This window comes from Mobula hypostoma, chromosome 6 (genome assembly GCF_963921235.1).
Source record: "Mobula hypostoma chromosome 6, sMobHyp1.1, whole genome shotgun sequence".
NCBI classification, from domain to species: domain Eukaryota; kingdom Metazoa; phylum Chordata; class Chondrichthyes; order Myliobatiformes; family Myliobatidae; genus Mobula; species Mobula hypostoma.
This window is the reverse complement of record NC_086102.1, coordinates 186,106,764-186,119,425: the sequence shown is the minus strand read 5'-3', so window position 1 is coordinate 186,119,425 and position 12,662 is coordinate 186,106,764.

Sequence of the window (12,662 nt, the reverse complement as noted above, 5' to 3'; positions counted from 1 at the left end):
AGAGTAATTCCTTTATCGTACTGTGCAAAAGTCTCAGGAAGAAATATAGATCGGGAGCCTAAGACCTTTGCACAGTATGTACAAAACCTGCCTAGCTACACCGAGCCACGGGAACCATTGACTGCTGGATTCAAGTTCCCAGTAAAACAGCCCACAGCAGTGGAGAAGCCATGTATTCTCACGGGTTCAGGAACAACAGCATTGTCAGTATTGCCCTTCTCCATACAGTACTGACCAAAAGTCTCAGGCACATATGCTGTACATACAGCTAGGGAGACTAGGAGCTTTGCACAGTACGGTAGTAATTTTATGCATTGAACTGTACTGTACCCACAAAGGAGAAACAAATTCCATGACACATGTGAGAGATGATAAGCCTGATTCTGATATGGGTCTCTATTGTGGACTGAAAGTGGGAAGAGGGCAGGGAGAGGGGAATCATGGTTGGGAAAAGGGGAAGGGAGAGGGGTGGGGGTGGGAAGCACCAGGGAGACATTCTGTTATGATCAATAAACCAATTATTTGGAATCAAGTGACCTTGCCTGGCATCTCGGGGCTGGGTGCGTCTGCACCTGCATCTAATCCACCATGCTGGGATTCCTTCTCTGCCACCTGTCCGCCCATTCCTGTGGCACTGCACCCTCGCCATTCCCAACACCCTATGCACCTGCCAAATTTACCTACTCGCTCTCCATTCCATGTTGACAAATACAGTACTGCGCAAAAGTCTTGGTCACTGTAGATAAACATGCACACTGTATATATGCATCTAAGGCTTTTGCACAGTGTTGTATGTAATGCTATAACCCCTGCCATCAATCTTCCTTTGACTCTATCATGTGCAATCAAGATTATTCCTTTCTCCTTCATGTGCTTATCTATTTATCCCTTCTCCGTCCCAATGCTACATGTCTCATAACCTATACCAGCGTGCTCTGTCACAGGGGTTCCCAACCTTTTTTATGTCATGGACATAAAGCAGGGGGGTCCTTGAACCCCCAGGGTGGGAGCCCCAATCTACAGCCACACCATTTTTTGGGGAAGAACTTAGTTCTCCAGCCCTTCCTGAACGTATTACTTTCTTGTCTACTAACATCTAACTTCAGTTTCCTCACACAAGCTAACGTTTTACATGCACCTACTTTTTCAAACTACTTTGTGATTCGAAGTCTCCTATCTGATTAGCTAAGAGACGACCCTTTTCTTCTGTCCTAATTCATATCAGCTCATGAATGTTGCTCAGTATACTGAAAGAAACCTAAAACCCGCAATCCCACACTAAAAGAATTACAATCTGAGTGCCGGACAATAACACCAATTAAGTTCAGGATAGAAGATTGCTGTTAATGTTAATTAAACCCTACAATCAATTAGAGTTAGTAATTTTAGTTTGGAATGAATTAAAATACCTGATTATTAATAACAAAACTCCAGGCATATGATGATTATCATTACAATGCAATTAATCGCAATGGATCAGCACATTATTTCAGTTATTATATTCTGAAGTATACATTTACACTACAAAAGATATTTTTTCTTAAATATTGATGGGTTTTATACACTAACCAATTATCTGTAAGAAAATTGATAGCATTAAAGTTGTATAAAAAAAGAGCACACTTACCAAATTGCACTTCCATTAAGTTCAGCTGCTTGTGCTCGTGGCTGGGTAAACCTCTTAACAGAAATAAGTGCTGCGATGTGAAACTAAGATAAAATTGCAAACTCATTTCAGTACTTCATTATTCTTATGTTCTACACTGCTTTACAAATGAATGCATTTTGTGAATCCCAAGGTTGTGGTCCAGTGCCATTTACCAGGAGAACAACTTGATATTAATTCTTAATTTCAGGCCCTTTCCTCTCTACTTCTTGTCATGTTACTGGCTAAAGTGAAATATAAACTCCCACGCCTAAAGATTATGGGCTCTCTATACATTATTTCTTGTCTTCATTCAACTTTTAGCTGTATCTTTTTCTTGATCAGTGATGATTATGTTGTATTAAATAGATGTAATCTTTCCAAATGAAGCAAGGTCCATTGAACATGCTATAGAAATAATATTGAGGACACAATCTATGTTATATCACCATAAACACTCACAGATTCCTACAGATGTACCATGGAGAGCATTCTAACTGGCTGCATCACCGTCTGGCATGGGGGCAACTGCACAGAATCAGAATAAACTGCAGAGAGTTGTAAACATCATGGGCACCAGACTCCATTGTATCCTGGACACCTTCAAGGAGCGATGCTTTAAAAAGGTGGTATCCATTATCAAGGAGCCCCATCACCCAGGACATGTCCCCTTCTCATTGCTTCCATTGGGAAGGAGGAACAGGAGCCTAAAGGAACAGCTTCTGCCATCCGATTTCTGAATGGACATTGAACCCATGAACATTGCCTCATTATTTTGTTATTTCTATTTTTTGCTCTACATATTTAACTATTTTATATATATATATATATATATATATATATATATATATATATATATATATATATATATATTTACTCAAATTGAGTTTTTTCTCTATTATGTATTACATTGTATTGCTGCCATAAAGATAACAAATTTCACAACATATACCAGTGATATTAAGCTTGATTCTGATCTTTCCTCAAACTTTAAAAAGCAGTCGATTAGCAAGGGTCCGTGCATGATATACTACGTTAGCATTCATCTGGGATACCAACTCTAATCCAGTGCAGACAGATGGGATGAAATATCTCCTTTCCTTCCTAGCAGTATGGGTTAGACATGAAATGCCTTTGGGCATTCACAATCAAGTTCCCTGTGAGTTCAAACATAAATTGGCATTAAATTGGCACTCACATTCAGAGTCATTAGAATGGCTAACATTGGAAGTGGGAAAATTCACACTGGTACAGCAGGGGTGCATTTCTGAAGTTGGTGTTAAGACTCATTAGTGCAATGAATTATTGGCCATAATTCATTATGGGAATGGCTTTGCGGTGTTTCAGTGTGATAAGGCCTGATGTATGTCAATTACTGTTTAGTATTTCCAGGATTGAGAAACATTCCTTGTGATTCTGCCTATGTAAAATGCGATTTAGGATGTGTTGATGTTAACAATAGCTGCTAAGGTGAAAAGTAGAAGATGAGACTCACCTTAAACACCAAAAAGAAAAAATATCCACAGAAATGGTGATGAGATTGGATATATTATTAGATATCAAAATTCACATAGTTTTTCATTTCGACAATAAGACATAAGAGTAGAATTAGGTCTCTTGGCCCATTGAGTCCGTTCCGCCATTCAATCATGGCTGATCCTTTTGTTTTCCCCCTCAGCCCCTCTCCCCAGCCTTCTCCTGTAATCTTTGACGCTGTGTCCAATCCAGAACCCCACGTATCCTGACACTGTGCCCTCTAGTCCTAGACTCCCCCAGCATGGGAAACATCCTTTCCACATCTAATCTGTCTAGGCCTTTCAACATTCGAAAGATTTCATTGAGATCCCCGCCTTCATCCTTCTAAAATCCAGTGAGTACAGACTCAGAGCTATCAAACATTCTTTGCATGATAACCCTTTCATTCCCAGAATCATCCTTGTGCACGTCCTCTGAACCCTCTTTAATGTCAACACATCTTTTCTTAGATGAGGAGCCCAAAACTGTTCACATTATTCAAGATGAGGCCTCACCAGTGCCTTATAAAGCCTCAGCATCACAGCCTTGCTCTTGTATTCTAGACCTCTTGAAATAAATGCTGGGATTGAATTTGCCTTCCTCAACACCAACTCAACCTGCCAGTTACCCTTTAGAGTGTTCTGCACAAAGGTTCCCAAGTCTTTTTGCAGCTCAGATTTTTTAATTTTCTCCCCACTTAGAAAATAGTCTATATATTTATTTCTTCTACCAAAAGTGTATAACCATGTATTTTCCAACATTGTATTTCTTTGCCACTTTATTGTCCATTCTACTAATCTGTCCAAGTCCTTCTGCAGCCTATCTGTTTCCTCAACACTACCTGCCCCTGCACCAATCTTCGCATCATCTGCAAACTTGGCAACTAAGCCATCTATTCCATCATCTAAATCATTTACATGCACCATAAAAAGAAGTGGTCCCAACACCGACCCCTGTGGAACACCACTAGTCACTGGCAGCCAACCAGACAAGGATCCTTTTACTCCAACTCACTGCCTCCTACCAATCAGTCAATGCTCTCTCCATGCTAGTAACTTTCCTGTAATACCATGGGCTGTTAACTTGGTAAGCAGCCTCATGTGTGGCACCTTGTCAAAGGCTTTCTGAAAGTCCAAATATACAACATCCACTGCAGCCCCTTTATCTAACCTACTTGTAAACTTCTTAAAGAATTCCAACAGGCTCGTCAGGCAGGATTTTCCCTTAAGCAAACCATACTGGCTTTGTTCTATCTTGTCCCATGTCACCAAGTATTCCATAACATCATTTTTAACAATTGAATCCAAGATCTTTCCAACCACTGAGGTCAGGCTAACTGGTCTATAATTTCCTTTCTGCTGCCTTCTTCCTTTCTTAAAGAGTGGAGTGACATTTGCAATTTTCCAGTCCTCTGGCACCATGCCAGAATCCAATAATATTTGAAAGATCATTACTTTATCTCCATAATCTCTACCACTACCTTTTTCAGAATCCTAGTGTGCAGTTCAGCTGGTCCAGATGACTTACGTACCCTTGGGACTTTCATCTATTTGAGGAGCCCGTCCCTTGTAATAGTAGTTGCACCCACTTCTCTTCCATCGCACCCTTCAACATCTGGCACACTGCTAGTATCTTCCACAGTGCAGACTCATGCAAAATACTCATTTGGTTCATCTGCCATCTCTTTGGCCCCCATTATTATTTCTCTGGTTTTTCTCACAGTTTTGATACTGTGATTGCTTCCTTAAGCCAGGGGTGGTGGTGGGGATAAGCTCCCACTACGTATTAAATGTCCCAGTGGTGTGCATCTCAAATAGCCTCTAATAACCAAGGCCTTCATGTGCGGCTTAGGTACTGTGCCCAGCAGAACCATTACTACTGACAAGAGAAGGGGGAAATATGGGTTATTGGCGCCTTAAAACCAGTCGCTTTGTGCAGATAAGCTTTGTCAGCCATGATTGGCAGCTCATCGAGGAGAAGAAAAACTGATCTCCAACCTCCACCGCCTTGTGTCTATAACTGCTCGTGGCTTCAGGAGTAAACCCCCGAGGAAAAGTCTGAAGCTGGAGTCCTAAGGCACTCCTATGTTGAATTCAACGCTGAATGACCATCCCTGCAACACCGCTGGTGCCAAGCTCTGTCGGTCTCTGCTGCTCCTGTGAATTCATCAGCTGTGTGGAGAGGGAGTGCCTGCTACATAGGCAACAGCTTTCTCTCCACATCGCTCTGTTCTGGCTTGCATAGATAGCCAGGGTGCAACATCCATGGTCGACCCTGATCATCGGAGGGTCTACTATAAATATTATGATTCAAGAATCATTATCTAAATGATTGTTTGAATATTGAAACATGATGAAATTGCATTACTTGTAGACAAACAAATGAAATATTTTACCTTTCATCCCAACATCAAATAGAGCTGAAGATGTGATCTTCAAACACTACTAAGCTATTGTTTCCTGTTATAAGTTATGTCCTACAACCTTGTCAATCACGCTGTAAATCATTTTTAGGCCACTGTGAGTCACAACCCAAGACAATCAGGATGTATCATGCTCAAGCCATCTGTTGTTCAGTATATAACGAAGATATCATGTGTGATTTTGAATTATATAAATTAACAGTATATGTTTGATTATAATATGCTGTGTAATATACTTGTGACTGCATAAGTGATACATCTTTAAAATAAATAAGCCATGCAACTAATTAATTCTGAAATACAATCTAGAAACAATTCACCTTGTTTAATTCATTTTAAATTAAACGTGAATATAAAAATTAAATTGTCTGTTATTTTACCCCATTATAATGGTTCTCTATCTTTTTTGTTGTCAAAGATCGCACAATTAAAAAAATGAATTATAATCTAAAAAGTCTTTTAAGTACCATATCATTTACATCTTCACTACCCACTGTTCATGAGACAATAAAGTCTGGATTCAAATGCCATTAATTAAAAACCTCATCAGGTTTCAATCAATAGCATCCAATCTGTAAATTATGTTTAATTATTGGACAAAAGCAGCAGTGAAGACGGGCTAGGAGATATTAAGAACCATGAATAAGAAGGTTGTCAATATATAATGGAAGCACACCCAGTTTCATCTCTCATTACAAATAAAATATGTTTCACATTTTTCCTTCATATTTTTGTGGCCTGTAATTCTATAAATTTCATTGCAATGTTACCTATGAAAATTAGCATGTACTGTTCTTCATTTATGAAACTTCAGGTATAAGAAAAGCCAGGGCAAAAATTGCCTACTTGATGAAAATTCAAGTCAAGATTTGACAACAAGCTGCCAGATGCATTTTCATTTAAACAGATGCTAATAAAATTTCAATGCATTGTCCAAAATAGAACCAATCTTCGTGCATGAAACAGTAATTGAGAATTATAATGAAAAAAATATTGACATATGCCACTAAGTGGCAGACATGTGTCACAAAATGTGTCTGCTAAAGCAGTCTGGGTGATGTAGTAAGTTATTTTAATTTTATATAAAGACGGAAATAATTTTCCTACATATAGAAATGTAAGTTTATTTTTGCCTCCATTGTACTGTAGGTGCTTTTGCTATCATTATATTAATATATGTTCCAAATTGGTCTGGAGTTTCTCTTTTTAGTTACTTTTCAACACAACTTTGAGATGTTATGGAATGGCAATAGTTCAGAAATACATGCGCGCGCGCGTGCACACACACACACACACAAACACACACACACACACACACACATTTTTTATACACATACATATATAACAGCGATGACTCAGAAAGGCAGTACCCATCATTAAGGAGCCACATCACCCAGGTCATGCCTTGTTCTCATTGCTACCATCCGGGAGGAGGTACTGGAGCCTAAAGGCACACACTCAATGATTCAAGCTTCTTCCCCTCTGCCATCCAATTTCTGAATGGACATTGAACCCATGAGCACTACCTCAATACTTCTTTATTTCTATTTTTGCACTGATTATTTAATTTAACAATTTAATATATACGTACTGTAATTCACTGTTTTTTCTATTATTGAATTGCTGCCACAAAACAACAAATTTCATGACATATGCTGGTAATATTAAACCTGATTCTGATATATCTGGGATAAAAACAATATTATTTCAAGAATCAAATTTGATGAGCTGTTGGTTCCACTAATTCATGAAAGCACAAATGTAGCTAAACGTTCCATGTTGTAGCATGATTGGATTCACTTAAGTACATCTAACATTTTATTTCATAAGTCTGAGTGGAGAACTGCTATGTGCGTGTTTATTGCAATACCAACTTGGACAGATTTACCCAAGAATCACTTAATATCGGTCTTTGGATTTCATTAACAGAAAACTGTAAGCTCTGGGTGCCATTTAGGTATCCTGATGACAGTGAATTCAGGTGTATTTTGAGTGGAATGATCCTGGATCAGAAGTGGTCTGTACCATTGCTACACAGCACAATTACTTCTCCTGGTTCCATATTCATGTAAATGAAAATAAAGTTCACTTACCATGTCTCAGGTAGCCTCTGAGGGTTCACTAAAACTCCATTGATAAGGCCACTGCAGACCCTAAGAAACTAGCTGAATTTATCCAGTGTAAACTCTACATTTTTTTTTACCAATTTCTTGGAGTTATCCTTAATCTGATGTTAACACATGCAAGGGTCTTATGTCTGTTTAAGGTGGTCATGAAGAATGCCTGAGTCGTACCCGAGTCACTGCCTTAATGAATATATTTCAGGCATGATTCTACCTTAGCTCCCAAAAGTGATAATCCCTGCATATTTTACATCTGAAAAATAAAAATGCAGCATTTTGGCCCTTAATTGTTCTTGAAATATTGGAAACATTCATAAATTTGATCTTTAAGCTTCAATTACAATTCATAAAATCTTATATTTAACTAAAATAAAGCTTAAAATTAAAACAAAAAATCTTAAATTTAACAAAAATAAAGAAAATTGGAAGTATTTCTGAAAAGGCAACAGGCACAAATGGTCATGCATATTACAGAACTGTTGGTAAGTTATTTTTTCAATCTGGAAATACCCTCCCCCAAAAACAATCAAATTCAAACAATAGATGGAAAGCTTAGTCTAATGTCCTGTACTTAAATGTGGAAGGTCACACAGTACTGATCTAAGGAACTGTGAAGTCTTGCTCATCCGAGTGTTGACACTTAGTAAACGGAGTAGGAGGGGCTTGTGTGTGCATCTGCAAAAGAGTAATCCCAGCAGCAGAAAGAATAGGAAGCTGGGTCTATTCATGGTTTGCAGGGGTCCTACTGAATCAGTGGGGAGAGGCAGAAAGCCCCTCCACCACTTCTGCATTAACTTGTATTATAACAGGATTAAAGTAAATTTAGCTCCTGTATTAGCATACTTTAACCCCATTCACTCCTACTTGATGTTTCCGATGGCCTTTGATCAGCCTTGCATGCTGCTGGTCAACTCAGGACGAAGCAGTCAGAAGCGAGACTGTGAAATTATCCTGATGTTGGATCTCACAAGAAATGTTTGTTGGGGCTTTTATCCACTTCCAGAGAACACCCTTACAGTCCACATCCCCATTCTGTGAAAGTTACTTCTGATCTCATCAGAAGATGGCCAGTTGCCAGTCAGCCAGTATATATTTCAAGAAAAGGAATTTTGAAATGCATTTCATTTTTTATCATCTTGTCATGCTATTTCTAGAGCTTATTCTCCCATTTATGTATTCATTTGCATATAAATTAAACCTGCATTGTTGCTTCAAGGCAGTTGTGCACGAGAACATAGACTTTACCAGAGTTCTTTGTTTTAATTCTCCATGCAGCAGTTAAATGGCAGGATGGCAAAACTAGAGTGAATTTGTACCAGTTTAATTGCTTGTTTGTTTTCCAACTACCCTTTTAATATCTGTATTTTAAAACAATTGCACATCGTTAGTCAAAAAGTAACATGACCAAAATTACATAGAAGCTGAAAAATACAACAGTATTCAAATATTTTCATAATCAACCCATTGAGGAAAAACTGCTGTGGAAAGTATTATTAAGGAATTATTCAGATTTATAAATGTAGAGTGTACCCCATGATTGGGTATGTAAATTTGTCCTTAAAGAATTCACACATCACCACCATAAAAAGGATACAAACAAAAAAATTCACTCTTACAATATGTATGTGCAAATAACTGAAGAAACAAAATACAAAAAAAAAACCCTTTTCGTCAAAATTTCTTAATGTTTCATGTTTCAGAAATTCACAAGATGGATGGTTTCAAGCAACACGAGCCCTTCATAACTCGACAGGGTACTGTACATCTGCGGTATGCAAGCTACTTTTAAATTTTGAAAGTCACTGAAGTGGAATAGCTGAAGAACATCTAGTATTTACTATTTAGAAAGCATGCTTCCTGATGTTAGTCCAGATACCAGGAGATAATTAAATAGGATCAGTCCCTTTTACATGGTGAATTTTGATGGTTTAAAGACAAAAGATATGATAAAGACGTTTAACTTATTATTATCTTTTTAATGTAATTATAAGTATTCCATGAAAATAATGTTTATTTTAGATCTATAGCTGAGTAACTTTCAATATATATTGTTAAATATAGATAGAGCTCATTTTTGAGATAGTTAATGAACTGTAATTCAAATCCAAAGTGATTCAGATATTTTGCAGAAAGAATATATACTTAACTTGTGCAGTGTTCCATTTATCCATGTTTTTAAAATAATGCTTCAGTAAATATTGTTCAGCCTGTGCACTTACTCATGCTTTTAAGGACATTTCACATTAAAATGTGATGGAAGTAAATTGTAAATACATGGATTTCAGCCAAACATTAAAATTTTCCGTGGTCTATTTGACAATCATGATGGGAAAAACATGCTGCCAGGGGAAAAATACTGAATCCAAAAATGTTTAAACGTAACTCTTTCAGTATCAAAATCAGGGTTGAATTATTTTAGAATACTCTTAGTATAAGAATTCTTACTGTTTCATATAAAACGTTTTCAGCAATCAGTTTAAAGTTATTTTGCTACCCTTCTGTACCCTTCTAAATTCATGGAAACAATTCCCTAATCATAAAGATATCCTGTTTTTATTAAGAAATGTTTAATAACAGCTAATCCTCAGAATTTTCAGACTTCATAACCACATAACCTCATATTATTAGCCACGGCAGAAACCAAGCATTATCCTGTTATTGTTTGTGAAGGAGAAATACTGAATACTGAATGTTTGGATGTAACCTTTGCAAGACTGGAGATATGCACTTATTTCAATATCAAAGTTAGGATTGAATTACTTTAGAATACTCCTAACCATTTTACTTTAAAAGTAGCATGGAAAGATTTTCCTCCTTATGTATGCAATTGTCTAATCTTGTGCATGGTAACAATTTTGCAAGAACTTTCCTTTACCTTTTATTTATTCACAATAAAATCAATAAGCACAATTAAATGTATTACATTTTCAATAGCGTCACTGTACTTTCCTAAGGAAAGACTATTCGATATGTAAGGCAATATATTGAAATCTACTGGATATGCTCCAACTGTAATCAATTAATGCTAAACCGGTCAAAACATATATCACCTCCAATAATTGAAGTTGAAAATATTATTATTAACATTATTGTACTTTTTCTGTATTTGGTGCTGAGGACGTATTTACAAAGGTTGAGTGTTGGTGATTTTTTGTTTGTAATTTTCTCAGCTTAGGATTCCTATTAGCATTAGGTGGAGAAATCTTCATGTATATACATTTATACATCTAAAACATCTGTCACTGGAAGTAACATTTGTGTTTTATGTTGATTGTAGAATATGGTTATCTAATAGGATTAAAATTAAAATTCAATAATATTCGATTTCAGAATTTTGTAGGCTAAGGGACTCTGGGGTGACCTTGGTTATGTACAACATCAAAGATAGAAAACTAAATATCAATTAAATAGCTTGCATTGAAATATTCAAGAGGATACAGGCAGTGTGATGGAATTGGTAGTGACACAATAAAGAAGAAAAGCAAAATATGTTAAATTTTAGGAGGAAGATCAGGAGAGAGGAAGTAGAACTGAAAGGCATATTTCTAGAAAGAGTGCAGGGAATTTGCTCTAATGGAGTAAACCAGCTAGAGGAAGCAATCAAAAACATATGGAACAATAACTAGGATTTGCAAATAGAGTATCAGAGCAAGAAGTTCTTTATGAAGGACAGAGAGTCTTTGTAAAATACATGCTCAACCAATAAATGTATTGTTGAGTCCAGTTCTAAGCACCACATTTTAGGGAAGATTTGAAGACCTTAGAGAAGATGTGGAGATTAAAGACTTAATTACGTAGATTAACTGGAGATGCTATGGGTACTGATGATGTGTGCAATGGCAATGTAGTGATTAGCACAACACTATTACAGCTCAAGGAATTCCAAAGTTCAGAGTTCAATTCCGGCGCTATTCTGTAAGGATACACATGGGTTTTCTCCAGGTGATCTGGTTTCCTCCCACAGTCCAAAGATGTACCTTGTAGGTTAATTGGTCATTGTAAATAGTCCTGCGATTAGTTTTGGGTTAATTGAGTGTTTTGGGGGTTGCTGGAGCAGTGTGGCTCGAAGCGCCTGAAGGACCTATTCCATGCTGTTTCGCTAAATAAGTAAATACAATAAACAAGTGTTTTTTTTCCCCTTTGGAACAGAGGTGATTGATTAGGGCTCTGACAATTAAACTCAAGAAGTGTCTAAACCAGAGCTGCCCAACCTGGGGTCCACAGGCCCCTTGGCTAATGGTAGGGGTCCATAGCATAAGCCAGGTTGAGAACTACTGGTCTAGATAGACTAATTGGAAAGAAACTCTTCCACTGGCAGCAAGGTTAAGGAGCAGAAAACACAGAGTCAAGGTAACTGGCAAAGGCACCACAAATGATATGAGAAAAGGCATTTTTCATACAGTTAGTGGCTGGGATCTCAAAAGCACCAGATGGGATGATGGATGAAACAAAATATAAGCTGCAGATGCTGAAAATCTGAAATAAAACCAGAAATTCTTGATAAATTCAGCAGTCCAGACAGCATCTATCGAAAGAAAAACAACTAGTTACTACATTTGGAATCCTTCATCAGGATAGTGGATCATAAATGCAGATTTGAGTAGTGTTCAAAAGAAATGGATAATTACTCGAAAAAAATTTGAGGATGATTGGAATGCTTTTGCATAAAACCAGTATGGACTCAACATGTCAAATGGCTTCCTGCGTTGCTGCCTTTCAGAGATTCTGCTGCCCTGCTAACATGGTGATATTAATTTCCTGTACATGCTACTTTAATAAAAATATTACCCAATTTGGTTAATCACCTGTTAAGATAATAGTCAGAACATATTACTGAATTATAATAACTGAATACAGCCACATTTGTTTAGAAAATATCTAGACAAAAATAGATGACATTGAGTATAGAAATAAACATAAAAATCCCCAAGTAGAGAAATAAATTGAACTAATTCCA